Genomic DNA, 25,076 nt, shown 5'->3' on the forward strand with positions numbered 1-25,076 from the left:
AGTAAACCCTCGTTAAATTTTAATGGCTCGTCATTTCAGCTACGCCGAAAGTAATACCCCTATTAAATAGCTAAGGTTTGTATTCCAGTTACGGAACAACTGTCCATTTAATAATACTGAAGTGTGAAAGGAATTAAAGTGTAAATTGAATAAGGACATTTCTTTAAAAATAATTTATTCAATTAAAAAATTCACGTGAAAAATACAATATCTCAAATTAATAATTATTTGTTTTAAGTAAAGAATAATACAACATACACCTAAGTTACATACATGTAAGCAATAAAAAAATAGAAGAAATATTAAAAGTCAATTTACAACTTTACAGACACAAAAACATTCCCTTTTCTTTATAGTCTGACAAAAATATTCATTTAGGAAGAACTTCAAAGTAAGGTAACATTTTGTACTTAGGAAGTCTGAACTTTCTCTTAGAATTCAAAATGAAAAGGAACCTTTCTATCAGCAAAGACACCATCAGGTAGGAAAGCTAGTGTCAAAGTTTGACAGATTCTCACTGCACAAGAAGAGAATGCAAGATAATCACAGTGCGTTTTGCACTGCAAGCTTTGGCAAAGGTAGGAAGAAAAAACTGGAGAGGGATACAGCCCAAAAAGGGGCTCTCAGCAGCAGAGGGACACATACATATTTGTTCTCTGATATCCTGTGTTTGCAATAAATTCTTTCCTTGAGGTTTGTCTCTTTACTGATACATTAACTTAATGGTCTTTCTTTGACTTGTGTTTGGATTTAAGATACAAGAATCAGGAGGAGGAGGAGGAAAAAAGGTTATTGAATTTTTCAAGATACAAACAATATGCAGGATTGGAGAATGAAGCGAATGGTGCAGGTGGTCAACTGCATGCACGACAGGAGAGAATCACCATAGCAAATGGTGAGGTCTTTCTTAGAGGTTATTCATAAGACAGTGGTCCCGACTACTATCTTTGAAGAGGTAGGGTGAAGAGGCAAATTCCACAAGAAGCAGATGAGGAAGGCTATTGAAAGAAGAGAGTGAACAATTAATGCTTCTGCTCGGGAGATTGTAACTTCTCGTGTCCTTGAAATTGGCAATGATCGTGAACTTATATAAACTCTAGGTCAAACCAGTAATCATCATGTTTGTGGGAATGATAGTACATGCGGAGAGAGACTAAGAGGTGTCTGCGAGGAAAAGGTGCTCACTGCTTATGAAAACTGATCTGAAGAGTCAACCTTCATAGGAGAGCTCCTTATGGTAGCTCATTGTCGCCTGCTAGTTCGGGAGTGTGAAGAGAAGGTCACTAAATTGCTGGCAAGCATCCTGGCAGGAGAGGAATAAGAGCAAGGGTATGTATCTTGATCAATAGAACTTGTGTCTTATTTCTCATGAGATTTTGCACTGGTAGCAGGAGCGTGTCCCCTTGTACTTTGTATTGTACCTCAACGCCTTCCCAATGGAAGGGTGTTGCTATAACATTGTTCCTCCAACAAAACCATGCAGAGGAACCAGACTGAGATTGTGGAGAATCAGACTTATCAGTCGTCCTGTGCTTCTGTAACTTCCTCCTTGGCAGCGCCACATCAGAAGATTCTGTTGTCATCTCAGGAACCCTTCAACAAGGACCCGATATGGCAGCGGGTATTGACATTACCGGCATGCACTGATTTTCTCTCCCAGAGAGAGAGAGAGAGAGAGAGAGAGAGAGAGAGAGAGAGAGAGAGAGAGAGAGAGACGGCAACTCATCGATCAGCCCTCCTTGACCTCTTTGAAGATGAAAGATAGAACTTGAAGTTCATCTTCTGCAATCAGAGATTGACAGATACTGAAGGTCACGTACACATGAGGGATAGGACAGCATCAGACATGCAACCCAACAGGAACAGGTATACAGTATTTGATAAAGGCAGTTAGCACAGATACTGTAACACAATTTCGCTACCTGGTGTATAGGGGAGGCCTAGTCGCCAACTACTACCACTACTACTACCTGAAGTCATAATCCTATGAAAGGTCAAAGGTTTGCATGATGTGTAGCAATAAACCAATAATAGAAGTTGAAATACAAAACAAATTCAGCATAATAATAATAAACCAATTGAGTTAAATTTAAGTACAAAAATCCTTAAAGAAAGCTGCACTACAGTAATTATGTCCCTCCTCCACCACATACTGCAAAAGAGATCAGCAGACAAATGCAAATAAAACACTTTTGTTTTCTGTTGTTCAAATATTTCCTCTAATCATTTAATCTCCACAAATACAGTTAAGGTTCCTAACTGTCAAATGTTCCTAAGCAACAAAGGATGTGAATAACTCGGGAGTCACAGGTACAGTACAACGAGGAGGTGCATAACCAGCAAACATGAGATGACCCATCAGAGTGCAATAGCACAAGCAGCTGAACATCACCAGGGAGACACAGATCTCCTTTAATCGGACATGTTTCTCTTGCTTGATCAAAATTACATTAAACTTGTTTGCAAATGTCCAATAAAGAGACATTTGCAATGGAACTGTCTCAATTCCAGTTGATTGACCTAACAAGAGAGAGCACAACTAGAGTCTGGCAAATATGGAAATTTAATCGCTTTGTATCAGCTTTCTCTTCTTTTCAAAAGAACACGACTTCCCCTCTCCCTTGAAAATTTTCTCCAGCACAAATCTTCCTCCTATGCTTTGAAAAAAGTGTTCTCCAGGCAAATGTCATATCACACACACTGCACTTAGATGGCTTCACTCTTTGTCTTAATACCTTAATTGACTCTACTTTATATTAGTGATGCAATGGACCTCAACTTGGGGTCTACGGTTGCACCTCTATACTCCACTAGCCTTGTATCCGAGGGCTCTTTACAAAATGGTCACTGTTCCCTTGATGGCAGCAATCTGCTCATTTATGCTTAGGCAACTTGGTATCCCCTGAAGGTATTGTCTCAGGCTTTTCTTCATAAGTCCTGCTGCCCCCACCACCACAGGTATTACTTCTATTTCTTTCAGTTCACAAGTATTTTTCAGATCGTTCTTCAGTTCTTGATATTTTGTTATTCTCTGCCTCTCAGCTCTGTTGAGGCCGAAATCACTGGGTACTGTCACATCTATAATCTTTGCTGTTTTTCTTCTTTATTCCAGATCACAATATCAGGTCTTATAGCACCTCCTCCTATATATCTTCCTGTCGGGATTATCTCATCATAAAAGATGGTAATGTATCTGTTGGTGGTAACTGGATCTGGTTCATGCTCCCATATCTTATCTTTTACTTCAATTTTGTATTCTTTATATATTTTCCAATGTATATATTTACAGATCTTACTGTGATGAGCTGTGCAGTGACCATCTGCGAATTAGAGTCTGGCAGGCTGAAACCAGATAACCAACACTCTCAACTGCTGCATGACAAAACCTACACTGGTTGTTTCCTGATATGCCCACCATTTTCTTGAAGCTGTTTGTTAGGAGTCCTTGGTCTTGTGTTCCTATCATCATTCTTTCTCCATCAAAACCCATTATGGATTTTATGATGCTTTGAGAGATTACTTTTCTGAGAAAATGCTTTGTCACAGACATTACACTTGAATGGTTTCTCCCCAGTGTGAGTTCTAAAATGTGTTGCAAGGTCACCTTTCCTAAGAAATGCTTTGTCACAGACATTACACTTGAATGGTTTCTCCTCATTGTGAGTTCTAAAATGTCTTGCAAGGTTACTTTTACAATGAAATGCTTTGTCACAGACATTACACTTGAATGGTTTCTCCCTAGTGTGAGTTCTAAAATGTGTTGCAAGGTGACTTTTCCTATGAAATGCTTTGTCACAGACATTACACTTGAATGGTTTCTCCCCAGTGTGAGTTCTAAAATGTCTTGCAAGGTGACTTTTCCTATGAAATGCTTTGTCACAGACATAACACTTGAATGGTTTCTCCCCAGTGTGAGTTCTAAAATGTGTTGCAAGGAGACTTTTCCTATGAAATGCTTTGTCACAGACATTACACTTGAATGGTTTCTCCCCAGTGTGAGTTCTAAAATGCGTTGCAAGGTTACTTTTACAATGAAATGCTTTGTCACAGACATTACACTTGAATGGTTTCTCCCCGGTGTGAATTCTAGAATGTGTTGCAAGACTACTTTTTAAATAAAATGCTTTGTCACAGACACTGCACTTGAATGGTTTCTCCTCGGTGTGAATTCTAAAATGTGTTGCAAGATAACCTTTTGTATGAAATGCTTTGTCACAGACACTGCACTTGAATGGTTTCTCCCCAGTGTGAATTCTAAAATGTGTTGCAAGATTATATTTATTCTTAAATGCTTTGTCACAGACATCACATTTGAAGGGGTTCTCCCCAGTGTGAGTTCTAAAATCTCTTGCAAGATGACCTTTTGTATGAAATGCTTCGTCACAGACACTGCACTTGAATGGTTTCTCCCCAGTGTGAATTCTAAAATGTGTTGCAAGATTATATTTATTCTTAAATGCTTTGTCACAGACATCACATTTGAAGGGGTTCTCCCCAGTGTGAGTTCTAAAATCTCTTGCAAGATCATTTTTTTTATGAAATGCTTTACCACAGACACTGCAATTGAATGACTTTATCCGATTGTGTGTTTCATAATGTACTTTAAGATTAATTTCATTAGAAAAAGTTTTGTCACTTTCGCTGCATCTGAACAGGTCTTCAGTGTGAATTAGCATTCGAGTGTTGGGGTTAACTACTCCACTAAATTGCTTTTCAGAATTTCCACCCACAAACGACTTCTCTCTCGTACCAACATCAATTTGAGTTTTGGAATCACTTTCCTGACAAAGAGGTTTCTCACAGCCTCTGTTTTCCATCTGCTCCTCTTTTTGTAAACCTTTTTTCCTCCTTCCTCTTCCCTTTCCGTTGTCCTCTTTCCTATTGGATCCCAAATGTATGTCACTTTCCTCTTTTACACTTGTCTTTACACTCTTCTCCTCCTCTTTATTGACTTCCCTTTTGCTGATTTGTGAATCCTCCTCACTCACTGATGCATCAGAGTCGAAACAGTATTCCATGTCACCTTCATTTGACTCAAATATATCTGGTTCTGCTTTGAATTCTGGCTCTGCTTTAAATTCTATTTCTGGCTCTGCTTTGAATTCTATTTCTGACTTGACTTTGAATTCTATTTCTGGCTCTGCTTCAAATTCTGACTCTGCTTTGAATTCCATGTCTGGGTCCATGAAAAGAGAGTCATCATCAAAGAGTCCACAACTGTTGACCAAATCATCATTTTCTATCTTGACTGCAGAGTGTGAAAAGGAATCTTCCATTTCGCTTTTTATTGGAAAGTCTCTTGATTCAGAGTTTCTCATCCTCTCCCTATCACTGGATGACATCCTCTTCAATATCTTCAACAGCAGACAAATATAAAGTTAACCATAAATTTCCTATTCTTTTCATCAAAATCTTATAACATGAACCAACACAGACCCTTCTTCCTTTTTCACAGTCCTGTATCTCTTGCAGATATCTTCAGTAGTTTACATACTCTTCTCACAATAGATGGATGATTATTTCATTAGCGATGAAAAATCTGAAATAATAGAGAACATCTATCATTGGAAAAGGCAAAGATGAAAATATTTGTTGGAGTTTTCTGAAATGAAAAGACAATTTTCAACCGATAATGAATTTTTTCTTAAGTAATTTGTATTTTTCCTATCCATACAAACCTGAGTCATATAATTTTGGCGACTAACTGATTAGAAGGTTGCAAGTTAATTGGAACCAAAACTGGAAGGTTCTGTAACTTTACCGTAAGTGTTCCAGGCCTGATCTGTGGAGAAGCAAATAAAGGTCACTATTGCCCCCCATGTGTTTATCATCAGAGAAAGTGATAGGCCCTGGGTCATACATGAATTATACCGTCCCATGCAAAGAGAAACCGTACCCACTGGAGGGGCGTCAATAAGAATCACAAACCAAGTATAAGAATAATGGGTTGGTAGTGTTGCGAGGTAGCTGTTAGGTACGAACAGAAAGGCGAGGTGAATGTAAGTGACTTTACTCAACAAGATAACAAGCTTAAATACATATGGATGAGATGGAAAAAAAGCAATAGCATTACAGTGTATGAACGTGTATGAAACACCTGCGTTACATGGCTTCCACCTTAAAAAGACATGCATGTGAAATAGGGCAAACTGTAGGTGGGTAATCTTGTAGGAGATACGCAGGTTTTTGGCAATTAATGAAGACTCAGTCTTCTGTACCACGAATGGTGAATAAGAAAGCCTTCGGTGTGCGATGGATAATGAGGAAAGAGTCCGCGTAAGGGGGCGTCAGCGGTGGCTTGCTAGTGTCAAGTGGGCACAAAAGACACGAGTTGTGGTGTTCAAATCTTTTGGTATGTGTTGTTTTTCTGGGGGCTTGTACCTCTGGCAGCAGGAGTAAATTTTCCCACAACAGGACGTAGGCACTGGAGATAGTTGGAAGGAGTTGCAGACGGAAAAAAATTCATCAGGGACGACGAATCGGTTGCCATTTTTCCTTTATTCTTTATAAACTCCAGATTTCTTAGCTCTGAAGTTATCTGTTATTTTGCGCAAGTTAGCAAGAAGAGGAGCTTTTGCTACTTGTTGGAGAATTGGTAATGTTACCCCACTATGTAAATATGTTTGTGGTAGATGAAGTCCAACTGATTACCGCCCAATTTCCATAACTCCCATACTATCTAAAGTTTTTGAACATCTTAATAGGTTTGCTGAAAGTAATCATTTGTTTCCTAGTTTGCAATTTGGTTTTCGTAAAGGTCTTGGAGCATGCGATGCCCATCTTATACTCTCAAATGCTGTACAAAAATCCCTTGATTGTGGTCAGGAAGTTTGTATGATTGGCCTTGATTTTAGTGCTGCCTTTGACCATGCTAGTCATGAGGCCCTTGTTGTCAGACTCAAACAGATGGGAGTGGGTGGGTCGTTTCTTAGCATTATTATTGAATTTTTAAGTAATAGATCGCAAAGAGTTGTTGTTGATGGGCACTATAGTGAGTATAGAGATGAGATATCTGGTGTTCCTCAGGGTAGTGTTCTTGGCCCATTATTTTTCATAATATATATACATATGTGGTTTGGCCTAGAAAATAAGCTTATTACATATGCAGATGATGCTACTCTCTTTGCATCAATTCCATCTCCTTAATGTAGATCTGTGGTTGTTAAATCCCTTAATAGAGATCGAGCTAAAATTAATACATGGTGCAAGTTATGTGGTATGGAATTGAATCCAAACAAAACTCAAAGTATGATTGTAAGTAGGTCAAGGGCAGTGGCTCCTCAAAATCTGGATCTCAGCATTAATAATGTTTCTTTAACTTTGTACGGCTCTTTTGAAAAATTAGGTGTGATTCTCGACAGCAAATTTATTTTTGAGAAACACACCGGGTGTCTTTTTCAATTGCACAAAAAATTGGCTTATTGAGAAAGTCTTTTAAGATATTTGGTGATCATCTATTTTAAAGAAGTGTTTTCTTCAAGTATTGCTCTCCTGTCTGGTTTTCAGCTGCTGATTCTCATCTTGATTTGCTGGACAGGAACTTACGGTCTATTAAGGGGACCGTCCGCTATGGTGTTCAACATAACTTTAGAAAAACGAAAGTAGTCTTATAGTTTCTATGTATGCAGAAACATATCAAACATCCTCTCCAGAAGTTTCAGCCAACTATTTCTACCAATAATGAAGATATAGAGAGTAAGGTAAGATGTTACAGTTTGCATGGGGATGGTTTCAGGTTAACGAGTGGAGCAGTCCATGATGGTAAACAGGTAATGGTGTTCTTGTGATGTGAGTAGGGGATATATTACGTTGACATGAATGTGGGCAAAAGGACGCTGAGATTGAGGGAAAGTGCCCAATCCTGAATATGTGTGTCAATGTACTTTTGAAGTTTGGCATAAAGTATCCTTAGTAAAGCCATGCCAAATGAACTTTGTCTTAAGTAGCTGTGCTGTAGATCGGCACGAGGGATGGGAGAGGCCTACCAGTACTGATGTCAAGAGGGTTGCGTTGGAGTTGTTGAGGGCGCCTTCTTCCCAACGGAGGGATGTACAGGATGTCCTGCACGCTTGGTATTCTGGATCTTTTCATTGGGCTTCTGCCAAAGGCATTGTAATTCAATCCAAGGTGAATGGCGTCCAATGTGATTCTTGACAGGGTATCAGCAATGGGATTCATTTTCAAAGGGAAGTGTTGAAGGATGCATTGCAGTTGTATTCAGCCACAGCAGAGACGTCAGCATTGACGGGCAGACCACGTGTAAGACTATCGAGTGAAGGAGTGCACCACAGGCATGTGGTCCGCGCGAATGACAAAGGATATGACAATTTGTCCTAAATTGTATTTTTCCTAGCTATACAAACCTGTAATCATTTAATATAGGATTTCGCTTCAGCTCAGCTGAAAACAGCCGAAGAGAAAGAAAAGCAGGCAGTTGTGCTGATTGGTTGGCTGGCGGTATGGGACGGAGCTTAGCTCCGCCACCCCAACCCCACCACTGCCCGCCCGCTTTCCTCATTCAAACGCTTTAGGCTCAATGTGGAACATGAGAGAGGTGGTAGAGGCGGGTATTTACATTAAATGATTATGGGTTTGTATAGCTACGAAACATACAATTTAGGACAAATTGTCATTTGTTCCGACGTGATATGCAAACCTCGTAATCATTTGATATAGGAAGACTCACTGGTTGGTGGGAGGTCTGCCTTTGCTGCTTGTGGACATCTAACTGCCCGGATACAGACCTGGTCTCAAATGAGAGCAGAGGACTAAATCCACCCACCCCCGTCTCTTGACCCGACATGATGATGGTGGGGTCTGAGAGACTGGGAGCGTGAACGTAAGAGACACTCGACCCTAGGGTCACAGTGACTGGATGAAACTCCAAAACCAAAAGGCAAAGGGTTTATACATCCATTGTCTTCCCTGCCTAGCAGAAGATGGGGGAGAATACTTGTAAACAAACTCTAGCAATCTTACCTGGGAAGACTTGTCTTGATGTATGGAACTCCAAGGGAGGAGACAGAGAGAAAGGCAGATCACCTGCAGACTGCTTTCACAGTGCCAAACATACCATAAAATCAAGACAAGAGACTTCCCTGTCCCAGAGGAACTGGAGAGGTCAGACAATAGCTTGAGCTGCTACCACAGGGCCAAGAACAAATGTGTCCAAGGACTTGTGCATAAACTCCCTCAAGTAAAAGGCCGTAAAGGTGGTCTGGCGTTTCCCAATGCCAGCCTTCAGCACTTGGCCCACTGCAAGATTTCTCTTGAAAGCGAGTATGGGGTCAATGCCCCAGATCTCGTGAGCTTTAAACCTCGCTGGTGCTTGGACTCTTGAGGACACCTCCCTCTTGATTCTTCTGGTGCTAACAAAGTCGTCGACATTCAGGTCTGATATGCCGAGTTCGCTTAAGATAGCGTCGGAGACACCCGACGGGACAGAGAAGCCTCTCACCTCAACCACCACATCCGGTAACGAAGGAATAGTGAAGGCCTCGAACCTGGGATCGTGGATCGCTGGGTTCTGAGTCTTGGCCACAAACTCTGGCACAAAACTCAAGGAGATCTCCTTCCAACCCTCTGCGTGAGTGACATTACAGGAAAGGCCGTGTAACTCCCCGACTTCCTTCGCCGATGCTAAGGCTAGCAGAAAAAACAGTCTTAAAGGTCAAGTGCCTGTTTGAGGCACGGCTCAAGGGTTCATATGGAACACGAGTAAGAGACCCGAGAATTAATGTGACATCCCACTGGGGAACTCTAAGTTCCCTCAGGGGACGCGACTGTTCGAAGCTCTTAATGAGCATAGAAATCCCCAGGGAGTTGGAGATATCTATGCCCTTCAAATGGAAAACCATTGCAAGGGCAGACCTGTACCCTTTAATACCAGAAACCGAAAGGAGCTTATCTCTGTGAAGAAAGACTAGGATGTCTGCGATCTGAGTCAGAGAGGCTCCGACTGAAGAGATACCCCTTCCACTACACCAATCACAGAAGACCAACCACTTCCCCTAGTAGACTGAGGAAGAGGATCTTATAAGGTACCATGACATGTCTCTCGCAGCGAGTTGCGAAAAGCCTGGCGTTCTGAGGAGATGCTGGATAGTCTCCACGCGTGAAGTCTGAGCGACTGCACTGCCTGGTGGTACCTGTTCGATAAGGGTTGCTGAAGGAGATTGTGTTAATCATGAGGCCCTTGTTTTCAAACTCAAACAGTTGGGAGTGGGTGGGTCGTTTCTTAGCATTATTATTGATTTTTTAAGTAGTAGATCTCAAAGAGTTGTTGTTGATGGGCACCATAGTGAGTATAGGAATGTGATATCCGGTGTTCCACAGGGTAGTGTTCATGGCCCATTACTTTTCATACTATATACACATGACATGTGGTTTGGCCTAGAAAATAAGCTTGTTGCATATGCAGATGATGCTACTCTCTTTGCATCAATTCCATCCCCTGAATGTAGATCTGGGGTTGGTGAATCCCTTAACAGAGATTTAGCTAAAATTAGTGCATGGTGCAAATTATGGGGTATGAAGTTGAATCCTAACAAAACTCAAAGTATGATTGTAAGTAGGTCAAGGACGGTGGCTCCTCAACATCCGGATCTCAGTATTGATAATGTTTCTTTAAATTTGTATGACTCTTTCAAAATTTTAGGTGTGATTCTCGACAGCAAATTTACTTTTGAGAAACATATAAGGTCTGTGTCTTCTTCAATTGCACAAAAAATTGGCTTATTGAGAAAGTCTTTTAAGATATTCGGTGATCAATCTATTCTGAAGAAGTGTTTTAATTCTTTTATTCTACCTTGTTTTGAGTATTGTTCTCCTGTCTGGTCTTCAGCTGCTGATTCTCATCTTAATTTGTTGGACAGAAACTTACGGTCTATTAAATTTCTTATTCCTGATCTAGATATTAATCTTTGGCACCATCGTTCAATTAGTTCATTATGCATGTTGCATAAGATTTTTCATAACTCTGACCATCCTTTACATTCAGATCTCCCTGGACAATTCTATCCTCTTCGTAATACTAGGCAGGCAGTTAATTCTAATAGCCTGGCCCTCTCCATCATAAGACTCAATACTACGCAGTACTCTAGAAGTTTTATTCCAGCTGTTACCAAGTTGTGGAATAATCTTCCTTACCGGGTTGTTGAATCAGTAGAACTTCAAAAGTTCAAAGTTGGAGCAAATGCTTTTTTGTTGACCAGGCGAACATGAGTCTTTTTATAGTTTATATATGACATATTTGTTTTTGACGTTAATAGTTTATATATGACATGTCTGTTTTGACGTTGTTACTTATTTTAGAATGATTTATTGTTAATTTGTTCTCTTCAGTTATTTATTTCCTTATTTCCTTTCCTCACTGGGCTATTTTTTCCTATTGGAGCCCCTGGGCTTATAGCATCTTGCTTTTCCAATTAGGGTTGCAGCTTGGATAGTAATAATAATAATAATAATAATAATTGGGCCACTGGTGTAGCTCTCGCGGTGCCTTGACCCCGAGCGACAACAGATCGGGAAACCACTCCATGTGTGGCCCTAGTGGAGCAATGAGTGTCATTCTGAGTCCTGGAGCTACTAGGACCTGGTACAGGACTACGCCAAGTAAGTAAAAAGGGGGTAAACGTGTATCAATCCAGTAGATCCCAAGGATATTGCAGTGCGTCCTCAAACGCAGCCGCGGGATCTGGTACTGGAGAGCAAAACACAGCAAGCTTGGCATTGTGCCATGTTGCGAAAGGTCGATGCATGGTTCTCCCCAGAGGTCGAGTACTCTACTCGCGACCCAAGGGTGAAGAGACCATTCTGCCCCTATTACTTGGTTTCTGCGACTTAGGGCGTCTGCTCGAACACTTCTCTTGCCTGGAATATACCTGGCTGACAAGGTTACGTGTTGACTCTCTGCCCACAGAAACACCTGCCTCATCAACTACTGCAAAGGACGTGAGAGCGTGGCCCCTTACTTGTTGACGTGCTCGACCATGGACGTGTTTTCGCTCATCAGCACTACCGAGTGCTCTCTCCAACGGGCCTGGAAATGAGAGTGCTCTCGAGACTGCCATCATTTCCAGCACGTTGATGTGCAGGTGTTTCTTCTCTTCCGACCACACACCTGACACGATTAAGTCGTCCAGGTGTGTACCCCAATCTTCCGTGGAAGCGTCTGTGAACAGACGGAACTGAGGTGGAGGAGGGTTATGAGAAAACCCTCTCACGAGGTTCTCCTCGTTTAGCCACCAAAGGAGATCCTCCCTTACCTCGCGTTCCATGAGGACTGGACGAGAGAGAGGATTGGTGGCTGCCGACCACTGCTCCTTCAGATACCACTGAAGGGAGCGGAGATGAATCCGCCCGAATGGAACAAGCTTCTCCAGTGAGGAGAGGTGACCTAGAAGAGCTTACCACTGGAGGGCTGGAATTCCGAGTCGATCAGCATTTCCAGATACTTCACCTTCTATTTGGGAATGAGGTTCGACTTCTCGCAGTTCACCATGATACCCAGTTCGCGACAGACTGTCAAAAGCGAGTCTCGATGCTGACTCAACTGCTTCTGCGAGGGAGCGAGAATAAGCCAGTCATCGAGGTACATCAGTATGCAAATCCCCCTCGAGTGGGCCCAAGCTGCTACCGTTGTGAACACTCGCGTGAATACTTGGGGAGCTGTGCACAGTCCGAAGCACCATACTTTGAACTGATACACCGTGCCCTGGAAGGTGAATCGGAGGTACTTTCTAGACGACCGATGAACTGGTACTTGAAAGTACGCGTCCTTCAAGTCTATTGAAAACAAAGTCGTACTGCCTGATGGCTAACAGCACAATGCGAACTGTTAGCATCTTGAACGCAGTTTGCTGAACAAACTTGTTCAATGACGAAAGGTTGATGATCGGTCTCCGACCTCCTGGTGACTGATTGTGTACGACTTCTAGCGCATCCTTCTCCAACATTTCCTGGACCTCCGCCTCCAAGGCCAGAGCCTTCAGGGATGTTGGAGCGTATGTGTGGAACGGTATTGGAGTGGAGGATATGGTGGCCGATGACTACCCATTCCTCGGCCCTGAGGTGCTGCCACATAGCCCAATGGCGCGATAGGCATCCTCCTACCCTCCGCAGGATGAAAAGTGGAAAGCCAATCTCAGCGTTTCCCTTTCCTTTGCTTGCCCCTGTTCTTTCCCCGACATAGCAGAGCTCCCGAGGGAGGTTGAAAGGTCTGTTTGGGGGCAGAACCCTTCTGAATAGGAGCAGCAGGAGTATGACCAATGGTACTCTTGCCACTTCCCGTGGGCTTGGCCTGACTCGGCCTGGCTGCGGACGGTTTCGGGGGACCAGGTCCTTTGAAACTCACAGCTTGCGCCTGGTGGATAATGGAGTCCTTCGAGTCGAGGCGCTATTTATCCTGCCCGGCCCGAACTTCCTCTGGTGGAAAGACAGAAGTTGCAGCTCTAATAGGAAAGTTCCTGATTGCCAGGGCCTCTCCTGAACCAATCTATTTTGCCAAACGAGTGGCTACTGCCTCGCGTTTTTTGAGGATCAGATTGGTATACTGGGTAGCAAGCTGGTCCAAGAGAATAGCAACATTTTTCCCACCAGACAAAGCCAGGTTCCTGTACTGCTCCATGTGTTCGGGTTTAGTGAGCTTGGTGCCCCGCGCGAACACTGTGGCCGTACCACACCAATGGTCGTGACACGAAGCAGCCTTGAGAGCAGCTACAGAGATGGACTCCATAGTTGAAATCTCAGAGGCCGAGAAGGCCAATCTCTAGGATTTCAAGCTCTCAACCGAGGTACCCCCAGCAAGCGCTCCGACCGCGGGGTCGAGAGGGAGAGGACAAGACACAGAAGACTCTGTGACATAGTACCTCTTCTGTAGCTGGAGTGGTTGAGGGAGAAGCTTGTTTGAACCTTGGCCTAAGCAAGTCACCAGGTCCTGCAATCTGGTCACTCCCTCGGTCCAATGCTCGAGCAGCCTGTCTCAACCAGTGTAGTGTGAGGGGCCATGAACTGCCTTCAAGAGTTTCCAATAGGATCTCCAATGCTGTACACTTATCTCAGATGCTACCGCAGGAGGAGCCCTGAGGCCATTATTCTCACGCATGGGGTTAATGACCTCTAGGAACTGCGACTCCACCTTGGGATCTTCCATCTCCACAGCCAGTGAAGGCCGTGGAAGTGGCTGATCCCTCGGTCCCGCTTATCCGTAGGTGTAGAGTAAGCGACATGCTGCACGGGTGATGACATCCCCCATGAATACCCTTGCTCTGGTCCTAGGGCCGAACCAGGCATGTATTCAGGAGTCAAGGAAGGACCCTGGAAGGGCTCATCCCCGACGGAATGCATCAAGGTTCCCACTGCGACCGAGTGCACGACTGGTAGCTGCGAGCCCCACGGAGGTCCCGAAGGAGCTTGAGCGCAAGCGGGGTCGCTGGGAACTGCAGTGCTTACACCAGGAGGTGTAAACAGGTTAGACGCACGGGTGGTGCGCGCGGCCTCACCTGTTACATGGCCAGAAAACATGGGGGTTGGCTGCATCTCTCGCTGCTGATAAGTGCGAGAGCTAGCCTGATCGTGCACGACCGGCCCACATGCCGCGGGCTGAGCCGGAGGTGGCTCCATGCCAGGCCCGAGTCGAGTGCGCGACTGTCTGGGCCTGCTCCCTGCTCACGAGTCACTGAGCTGGTCTGCGTGGCTACCCCCGTGGAGGTAGTCGTGCAAATCGCGGATTCTTCTCAAGAGACCACGGCTGAGATTTCTCGTGCCGAAGCCAGGACTCTCCTTTCCCCATTCAAAAGCGGTTCAATTCGAGTCTGAGCAGTAGATCGGGGGCCCGAGCACCCCATCACTATGCTCTGGGAGACGATACCTACGCCTTCGAGCATGGTTGTCGTGCATGGAGGCCTTGCATGAGATTCGCCGTGAACAATCCCACTAGTGCGGGGAACACAGGAATCTCGCACATTGCCCTCATTCTCCGGAGGAGAAGAGGTGTCTCAGGGAGCCATGTCTCTTCGACAGCGACTGGCGTTCCTGGCCCTCTTCACTTTCCTCTTCTTTCCCTTCCTCTTTCCTCTGGGGGAGAAGAGTCAGAGTCAGAAGATGAAGACAAAGAGGAGGAGGAGAGAGGAGGAGGAACTAGAAGAGGAATACCGCCTAGGCTTCCTCTTCTTGTGCCCCCTCCGAGGTGCTGGAACGTTGGTCGAGGCAACAGCAGACGACACTGGACAAGGATAAACAACCTGAGCCATGTCTGTAGGAAGAGTCGTGGTCGGTGAACATGGTGAACCTGAAAAACATATTGTATCAGCAGGAGATTTGGCAGATTCTAATTTCAACTGACTTGCGGGCAAAGCTGTAAAGGATTTGCCATCAGTCGTTAAAGAAATCTCAGTGATTAAAACCTTACTCTCCCTTGTTTTAACAGGGAGTCCTGCAATTATTTTACCCTTGGAAAAAGTTTACATTTTGCCATGAACAAATACTTTATCAGGTACATAGTCAACAACCACCGGGGCATCAGTGAACATGGGAGTCGATAAAGTTACAACCCAGGGTTGCCAGGTTTCCTAAGTGAGAAAAGGCCAACTTTCATCAACTGCAGCTTTAAGAAGTTAAAAAAAGCCAAAGGTTTAGCCTTTAAGGCCAACCTTTTATGATATTGCTAAAGGCTAACCAATTCCAGAAAAAAGGCCAAATTTGATGTCTTTAGCTGAAAAGGGCCAACCTGGCCACCCTGTTACAAACTCGATTACATTCATGTGTTCATCAACAATCGTATTATTCAAATGACGTTGTTGAAGCTTGTCCGCCATATTTAACCAGCGTCCTAACAAATTTAAGTCAAGCTTACCTGATAATCCGAGACGCCCAAAATTCCCCCTTCTTACCGGGTAACGTGTCGTCATCGGTAACAGCAATCTGTCGGGTGTCTCTTGGGATCGCCGAAATAGCGGGAGCGCTAAGGTCAACCGCTCCCCCGGCTAAACCCGAGAAAATCCCGAGAGGCTGTGAATCCGGGCTTCCCAAAATGGCAGCCAGGATTCACACTACGGCAAGGAGAACCTTGAGAGCAAGGTTTTCCCCTGCATGTGGAGCAGAGCGTGTACGGGTCTACAGAAGGTGACGAACGCCATCCACTGCAATGCCCGCCACGGCCTGCACAACATCGCATTTTAAAGAGTAACTTTCTCCTTCATAACAAAGACCAATCACTAGTACACAAGCACAAGAGAAGGCAAAAGGCTGTAGCGTAGAGAGCGGAGAGTAGGCAACCATCCACATTGAGCCGAAGAGAGTGAAATGGGGAAAGCGGGCCATACCGCCAGCCAACCAATCAGCACAAATGCCTGCTTTTCTTCCTCTTCGGCTGTTTTCAGCTGAGCTGAAGCGAATTCCTATATTAAATTATTACAAGGTTTGTATATCGTGTTGAAACAAGTACTTTTTAAGAAGTGGCAAAAGTGAAGGACAGCCTAATGCACTGCCAGCTATTTGCAGTCGAAGGTAGAGTAGCCGGATTTTGCCCTGGGCAGTTTTCTACTGAAAGACAATGGCCAAGCCGAGCCATTGACCACCCGCTCGAGTATTGCACCAATAGCAACGTCTCTGGCATCGGTGTAGAGGAGATGGGAATATAACACAGGAAAAGTGAGAGCAGCAGCAGTTGATAAGGCATTCTTTGCATTGCAGAAGGCCACTTCCTGATGGGGATCCCACTTCAGGTCTTTTGACTTGCTCTTGAGGGAGCATAGAGAGGGGCCAGAGTGGCAATGGCTTGCAGGAAATAGTGATTAATAGGTAAACATACCCCAGAATTCTTGCAGTGCTTTGACGGTCGAGGGCGTGGTGAATTTCTGAACAGCTGATACCTTCTCAGGGAGGGAGTGGACTCCCTCAGGAGTGATGCAGTGCCCTATCAATGATACTTCATTGGCGCCAAAGGTACACTTGTCATACTGGATTACAAGACCGTTCTGTTGTAGGCGGTCGAGAACGAAGCGTAGGTGATGGAGATGTTCTTCTTTGGAGGAAGAGAACACAAGTATGTCGTCCATATAACCCTGCAGTAGGGGAGGTCCCCTAAGATGCCATCCATGAGGTGTTGAAAACTGGCCTCAGAATTACTAAGGCCAAAACAGGAATAATTGAATGTGTATGAGACGGTGTTGATGCGGTCTTGGGGATGTCATCCGGGTTCATGGGCTTCATGATAATATCCCTTCAAGGGGTCGAGAAAGGAGAATACCTTCGTCGTGCAAGTAGGAGGTAACGTTGGGGAGGGGACATTGATCCAGTACTGTCTGTATGTTCAGATGCCTATAATCCCCACAAGGATGTAGGGACCCATCACTCTTCAGGACAATGTGTAAGGGTGACAAAAACGGGCTTGAGGGCTTTTGGCAAAGGCCCATTTCTTCCATTTAGGCAAACATTTATTTAGCAGCTACCAAACGATCTGAGGCCAGATGCCTAAATCTATTCTTTATTTCAAAAGTGCTAGAAAATGTAATTCTTGAACAACTAGTTAGTCACATATAAAGAATAGAAGCTTTGCCAGACAACCACTCTGCTTACAAAAAATTATAAGCTACTGAGACGGCTAACTGTTGTGTTGTGAATGATATGCAAAAAATGAGGGATGAAAACTAATCTGGTATTTTAATATTACTGGATCTTAGTGCTGCTTTTGATACAGTTGTGTATTAACTGCTACTAAAGGATCTACAGTCCATCGGTATTGAAGATTAAGACTGAATACCTAAAAGGCTATTTGGTTGACAGAAAAAAACCTGTGTGCAAATTGGAAACTCTTATTCATAAAATGAGCCATTAAACAGAGGGGTACCTCAGGGGAGTGTACTGAGCCCAATCTTATTCTAGATCTATACTATTGATCTATCAAAAGTACTACAAAGGCATGGTGTGAATTACAAACTATCTGCAGATGATACACAATTTACTTCTTAAATGATATAGATGACACTACTGAGACTTTAAACCAAATGCTTGCCAGTGTTAGGGAAGGGATAATATTCTAATAACTAAAATTAAATGGAGTTTATAGTGAATGCATAGATAAAAAAGCTAAGAAGCTTGGCCAATATTCAAATGAACATAAATAACGACTCTAGTAGAGATTGTGATATAGGAGCATCTCTTGATTGCAATCTGTTTCTCAATGCTCAAATAAGTAAATAACAAAGGATTGGACATAGAAGGGTCAGGGATAAGAAGAGAAGACGTCTGTTTCTTGCCCTCCGCAGAGGAAGAAGCAGAAGGGAAACGATCCCTTTCAGCCTTCCTCTTGCAACAACTGTTGTGCTCATTCCATTGGGAGGACGACCACTCCCTATAAAAATCCCAAGTGGAGCTAAAGGAGCATCTCTTACCATGACACCCTGGACACAAAGGATGAAGATCTACCTCCACTCAGCTCATGAGGGTGCCATAAGGGCAACCTTTAAGGCTGAGGCAAGGTCCTAATACATACTTCATGGTCACAAGGCACTGAAAGAGAAAGCACAAAGGCACAAGCCAGGACAGCGGTCAAGTAGCAAACGCCCATTTATCACGGCAACCATGAGTAAAGTGAGGCAAGACCCACTAGCTCAACCACTCATGCCCAGCACGGGTGGGCCAGCAGGCAACCGTGCCATGTTTGCCAGAATCCCACTATTTCCTTAATTTTGGTCGTAGCAAAGCAGCAACAGGCGTGTCTGTGCAAGCAAGTTAAAGACCTTCTTGGCTCAGTGCAGGGCAGTTAGTTCTGAAGGCCACCAGGGGACTGGTCGTCGTTTGAATAATCCTGTGGTTTTCGGAATCGAACTGATTCCTGCTGTACGGAGAGCTCCATTTAGTAGGTGTATGGTATCATCAATACTTTCAAGATGTTCTGCACTCCCCTCGATTTCACTTAGCTCACAAAATTTAACCCAGTCCGCCTTGTCAAGCTTCCATTGTGGTGATCTTTTTAAAGGTGGACCATTGTTGGTGTTTATAATGATTGGTGCATGACCATTAGTATGCCAGTCAACTAATGTCCTCTAATCAAATTCAAGAAGGCAGTTAGAGCTTGCAATTGAAAGGTCAATGTATGACAAGGTACCTGTCTGAACAGGGAAGGGTGTGGGCTCTCCTGTATTAAGGAGTCCAACATCTTTGTTTTCCACAATTGATGATATAATATTGCCCCTGGTGTTTGCTAAAACATCACCCCACAAAGGATGTCTACCACTCAAATCTCCCAGTAAGAGAAAAGGTTGAGGGAGTTTTTGAATGACCTCCACTAAATTATCATACGATATGTTATCATTTGGAGGTAAGTACAGAGAGTAAATTGTATATTTTCTCCCTATATCAATCTGTACAGCCACTGCCTGCAGAGGTGTACGGATAGATGAAGGTATTTGGGGAACATCCCGACAAACGTACATGAGACTTCCGCCATGGCTCCCTGCTTGTTAATTATATGGTGTTCTATAACTAACATACTGTCGAGGACAAGGAGTATTAGCAACAAGCTTGCTTTCTTGTAGACATACAATTATGGGGGGATGCTAATTAATAAGAAGCTTAAGTTCTTCATATTTGGCCCTTAAACCCTGACAACTCCATTGCAAAATGGAAGAGAAAAATGACAAATTCGTAGATAATTTGTATTTTTCCTAACCATACAAACCTTAGCTATTTAATTAGGGTATTACTTTCGGCGTCGCTGAAATGACGAGCCATTAGAATTTTAACGAGAGTTTACTACCCCCTTGCTAGTTAGCGAGGGGGTAGAGGAGGGGTAGCTAGCTACCCCCCCCCCCTCACACACTGGTGAATAGCTCACTTTGCTTAGAGGTAGGACTTCCCGGGGACGGCTGGCGGCAAGGTTTCTATGGTTAGGAAAAATACAAATTATCTACGAATTTGTCATTTGTTCCGTAACCGAAATACAAACCACGCTATTTAATTAGGGTGACTTAACCCTTAGGTAGGGTGGTAAGTCCCAGCCGTTACTGGCTTTTGGCTTTTGCCCCAGGACTCACTATCTGAGTGTGTTCGTACTCAAGATAAGGAGTCACTGCACCTCGCAAGTACCTTGCTCTGCAAGGGCTGCGGCCTACATAAGCTGTGTGTGAAGGAATATGTGTGACCCGTACTAGGAAGTTGACCTGAAGTTCTTTAGATGGAAAACTTTAGGCTAGGACTTTCCCAATACCACCTCGTAAGGGTATGGGGACGTGACAGTATTAACTTAATACTAGGAACACAAGGAAACATGGTTTACCCGCAGTGGTTTGAGGTCAGCTGTGCAGAGAACCCAGGATGCTGCTTTCCCCAAGAGAAGGGAGGATGATGAAGAAAAGAATATGGGCCAGACATAACTTTTCTTTCATGCAGAATAAAACTGGGTAACAATGCCCTCAACCCTTTGCTACTTGTCCATTAAGGAGCTGTTGTGCAGCCACCACAGAGCCGATAGAGAACGTATTGAGCCTCCTGTGGGTCACGTCTTGCAGGTAGTGAGTTGTGAAGGTCGTCTGACGCTTTCACACTCCTACTTGTAGAACCTGCGTCACTGACAAGTTCTTCTTGAAGGCCAGGATTCAGGGACAGATGGATCGCCCTAAAAATCCATGCCGAGATGGTATTCTTGGTGACCCTCCTCTTTGTTCTCCCAGTGCTCACAAACAAAGCTAGCACTGAGGGATAAATGCAGCCGTTCTTTGAGATATAACCTCAGACTCCTTACTGGACACCGTAGGGGAAGGTCTGGGTCATCTGTTACAGAACGAACACTCGAAATCCAGAAAGAGTTGAATCGAGGATCTGGCACTCCCGGATTCTGTCTCTTAGCCACAAACTCAGAGACGAATATGAACGTTACCTCCCCTCATCTCCTTGCATGGGCGATGTCAACGAGAGACCATGAAGTTCACTGACTTGCTTGGCCGAGGCCAAAGCTAGTAGAAACACCGCCTTCCAAGTTAGGTGGCGAAATGGTTCGTAGGGAGGTCTCTTAAGAGGCCTGAGAACTCGAACCACATTCCATGGAGGAGGTCTCACTTCCGACTGAGGGCAGGTAAGATCATATCTTCGTCTGAGTAGGGAAAGTTCCAGCGAGGGAGAAATATCCACGCCTTTGAGCCTGAAGGCTAGACTAAAGGCTGAGTGATAGCCTTTCATTGCCGAGACTGAAAGTCGCATTCTTCCCGAAAATATACTAAGAACTCCGTTATTGCTGGAATAGTGGTATCAAGTGGAGAGATACCCCTTCGCGACTCCAACCATAGAAACCCGCCACTTTGCCTGGTAGACCCATGCGGATGATCTACGCAGGTGTCCAGACATCCCGTTCGCAACTCGTTGCGACAATCCTCTTTTAGCGAGGAGATGCTGGATAGTCTCCAGGCTTGAAGTCGAAGCGAGGCTACAGCTTTGTGAAAGATGTTGGCATGTGGTTGTTTGAGTAGCTTGTGTCATAGAGGGAGTTCTCTCGGAAGTTCCGTTAGGAACTGCGGAAGGTCCGGAAACCATTCCACGTGATGAGCTATAAAAGGGTCATCGAGAGATTGACCGATATTCTGGTCTTGTTGAGCATCCTCCTCCTCAGACAGGATGGGGGAAAGGCGTACACGTCGGTGCTGTCCCACCGTTGTCGGAAGGCATCTTGTCAGAGTGCCTTGGGATCTGGGACTGGGAGGCAATACAGCGGGAGCTTGAAGGTCAGCGCTGTAGCGAACCGATCCACAGTCGGGTAACTCCACAAAGTCAGGACTTTGTTGGCTACTGGATGATCCGAGGACCACCCGGTACTCATTATCTGAGAAGTTCTGCTTCGACCGTCGGCAAGCACATTCCCTTTGTCTGGAATGAAGCGAGCCGATAGAGGAATCGAGTGGACTTCGGTCTATCTCAGTAACTCTACTGAGAGATGGGATAGCTGCTTTGAAAAGGTACTTCCTTGCTTGTTGATGTAAGCCACTACTGTGGTGAAGTAGCTCATCACACCACAGAGTGATCCGCCAGGTCCTTATTGGAACTGTTGAAGGGCCAGGAAGACGGCCTTCATCTCTAGCAGATTTATATGGAGGCACTTTTCCGATTCTGACCAAAGGCCTGAGGTCCTGTGGTACAGAACGTGCCCCCCCCCCCTCCTTTGAGGTGTCCGAAACAGCATCCAAACTGGAGGAAGGAATGAGAAGATCCATTTTCCTTCGTAGGTTCTCGCCTGTCACCCACCACTGGCGATTTGTCCGTTTCGCAGGATCCATAGGGATCATGGTGTCCGAGGAATCGCAGCCTTGATTCCACTAGGACCTGAGTCGCCCCTGGAGAGACCTCATCCTGAGGCGACCGTAGAGAACTAGACGAGCCAAGGGTGAAAGGTGACCGAGGAGATGTAACCACGATTGGGTTGAAAGCTCTCCTCATCTGAGGAAAGGGCTTACAACTCTTCTCAGCCTTGTTATCCTGTCGTCTGATGGAAAGGCGTTATGGAGATTGGTGTCTATAATCATGCCTAGGTGAACCAGTCATTGATTGGGCAGCAGAGCGGACTTCCCGAGACTTACCATGATCCTCAGATCCTGGCAAAGTCGTAGAAGTTTGTCTCGGTGTCAAAGAGGGAATGACTCCGAGTCTGCTAGGATCCGGCAGTCATCCAGATAATGGAGGAGAAGGAAGCCGATCCTGAGTGCCCATGATGAAAATAAGGTGAACAGTCCGGTGAAACCCTGTGGTGCTGTGGAGAGACCGAACACGCTGCCTTGAACTGGTACTCCTTGTTGTCTATGTTGAATCCTAAATACTTCCTTGAAGATGGATGGACTGGGATCTGGAAGTACACGGATTTCAGGTCCAGAATACACAAGAAGTCTTGCGGTTTGCTGCAAGACTGACTGTCTGCGGTCTCCATGCTGACCCAAGTATGCTTTAATCTGGACCTCTCCCCTTGACCGGAAAGCGCTTAGACCCCACTGCCTTAGCTTCCTTTGATTTGGTAGGACGTGGCTGCTGAGGTGCTGATTTATAGGGCTTGAATATCAAAGCCCTATATAGGAGGGAGTCTCGGTGACTTCCTACACCTTTCCGCCGCCTGCTTCCCGTCCTTAGGCTCAAACAGGTTCGTTCCCAGAAAGAATGTCTGAGCCTGAAGATTTGGTGCTAGAGGACTCCCGGTATTTCCTTGGAGTCCTTGACTCCCTCTCGGGAGGGATGCAAGACTCTCACCACGACAGAGGCAGGCTCTTCTCCACCTTTATTCAAGAAAACTTTATCCCGCGAGGTGGGGTTCCCTCAATGGTGTGACTGGGGAACGTCTCACCTCCCGTGACTCTCCTGAGGGCGGGGAAACTTCGTCCGAAGGTGAGGGAGAAAAGTCTGAAGGGGGAGAATTCCTACCTCGAAGACTTATGAGGAGACAGCTACGTCCTCGGAGAAGTTACCTCGTCGGAACTCCTCTTTTCCTCTTCGGGGGAGTGGTTGCAGCCAAGGATTTGTGGCTCCATTCAGAGAGAACAGCTTGAAAACCTGTGCTACTGCTCTGATTAGAGCCCAAAACCAGGCTGCCAGCCGACGGTTGCGCTGTCAGACACTCCCTCTGGAGGAGAAGTCGCCTGTAAAAGGGTAAGGACGGCATGTCCCTGGACCTTTCTGGAACCTTCCCCCCTACCGGCAAGCACGCTATTCTGTGCTTGGGGGGGGGGGGGAAATGTGGCAATGGCGCCCCTACCGCACATTGTCCGGCAGCCTCGCGTGGGGGAGGATATTGGCGACTGCGCTAGGGAGCACGCTGGCGCTCGCCCGATGGGAAATACACGGGAGTCGAGCGCGAGAGACCATTGAAACACCCGCGCGCGCGGGCAAGACTTCATATGGTGCGCAGGAATCAGACTGACGTGCAGGATCAGAATAAAGAGCCCGTGCAGGATCAGAATAAAGAGCCCGTGCAGTCCAGAATATTGGCGCGCGCGAACGAGATTGATGGCGCTTGAAGATCGACGGCGCTTAAAGATCAACGGCACTTGCGCGCGCAAGATCGTCGGCACTTGCGCGCGCAAGATCGTCGGCACTTGCGCATAAGATCGTCGGCGCGGGAAACCATCAGTGCCTGCGCGCGGACGATCGTCAGCGCTTACGCGCGTGGGAAGGTCGTCAGCGCTTGCGCGCAAAAGAAGATCGTCGGCCAAGAAGATTGTCGGCACTCGAAGATCGTCAGCGCTTGCGCGCGTAAGAAGCTCGTCGGCGCTTGCGCGCGCAAGAAGATCGTCAGCGCTTGCGTGCGAAAGAAGATTGTCGGCGCTTGCGCGCGTAAGAAGATCGTCAGCGCTAGCGCGCGAAAGAAGATCGTCAGCGCTTGCTCGCGTACGAAGATCGTTGGCGTAAGAAGATCATTCGCGAGTTCGTGCGCTCCAGGACGAAGGGTCACCTGACAGGACGATCAGGAACTCGGTAGGTCAGCTGGCAGGACGATCAACACAGGAAGTTCTGCTTGATACTCCGAGGAAGGGTCTCTATGAGAGACCTCTCCCGCAAACGGGAAATGTGCCCTTCGTAGAAGAGACTAGGAGACACTCGCAGGCTAAACAGGATGTCTCTGGATGGCAGTCTCAGGAACAGCAGGCACAGGAGAACGTTAGCACGCAAGGGATACCTGGCGCTTAAGGAACTTACTCACAACGTGAGAAAGCCCCTTTTGCCCCGAAGATACCGGTGCCCGTTGGATAACGGGGTGCGTGGGAGCCCACAGCGTCAGCAACCCGAACGGAGACGTCAGGTCAGCAGGTCTAGAAGATGGCGAACAACTCTGCGGAGAGGTCGCGAACAGCAAGCTGGTCTAATCAGGAACAATCCTCCGAAGAGGAGTCTCTATGAGTGGCCTCTCTCTCGAACGAGAGAGGTGAACACTTCGTAGAAGAGACTTGAAGAACTAGTGATGGCGACCCTTAGGGCCGTTGGATCAGTAAGCTGACCTATAAGGAGCAATCCTCCGAAGAGGAATCCTTATGAGTGGCCTCCCTCGCGAACGAGAGAGGTCACAAGACTAATCCTGCAGCTGCTCAGCCCCTTGAGCATAGCTGCAG

General features: G+C 45.6%; 1 pseudogene; it reads right to left on the bottom strand.

The window, feature by feature from the left end:
- Nucleotides 1–286: 286 nt before the first annotated feature.
- LOC137618706 (zinc finger protein 83 pseudogene) overlaps nt 287–25,076 on the bottom strand; it is a 170,562-nt pseudogene continuing 145,772 nt past the window's right edge.

The sequence above is a fragment of the Palaemon carinicauda genome, chromosome 25 (assembly GCF_036898095.1).
Source record: "Palaemon carinicauda isolate YSFRI2023 chromosome 25, ASM3689809v2, whole genome shotgun sequence".
NCBI classification, from domain to species: Eukaryota; Metazoa; Arthropoda; class Malacostraca; order Decapoda; family Palaemonidae; genus Palaemon; species Palaemon carinicauda.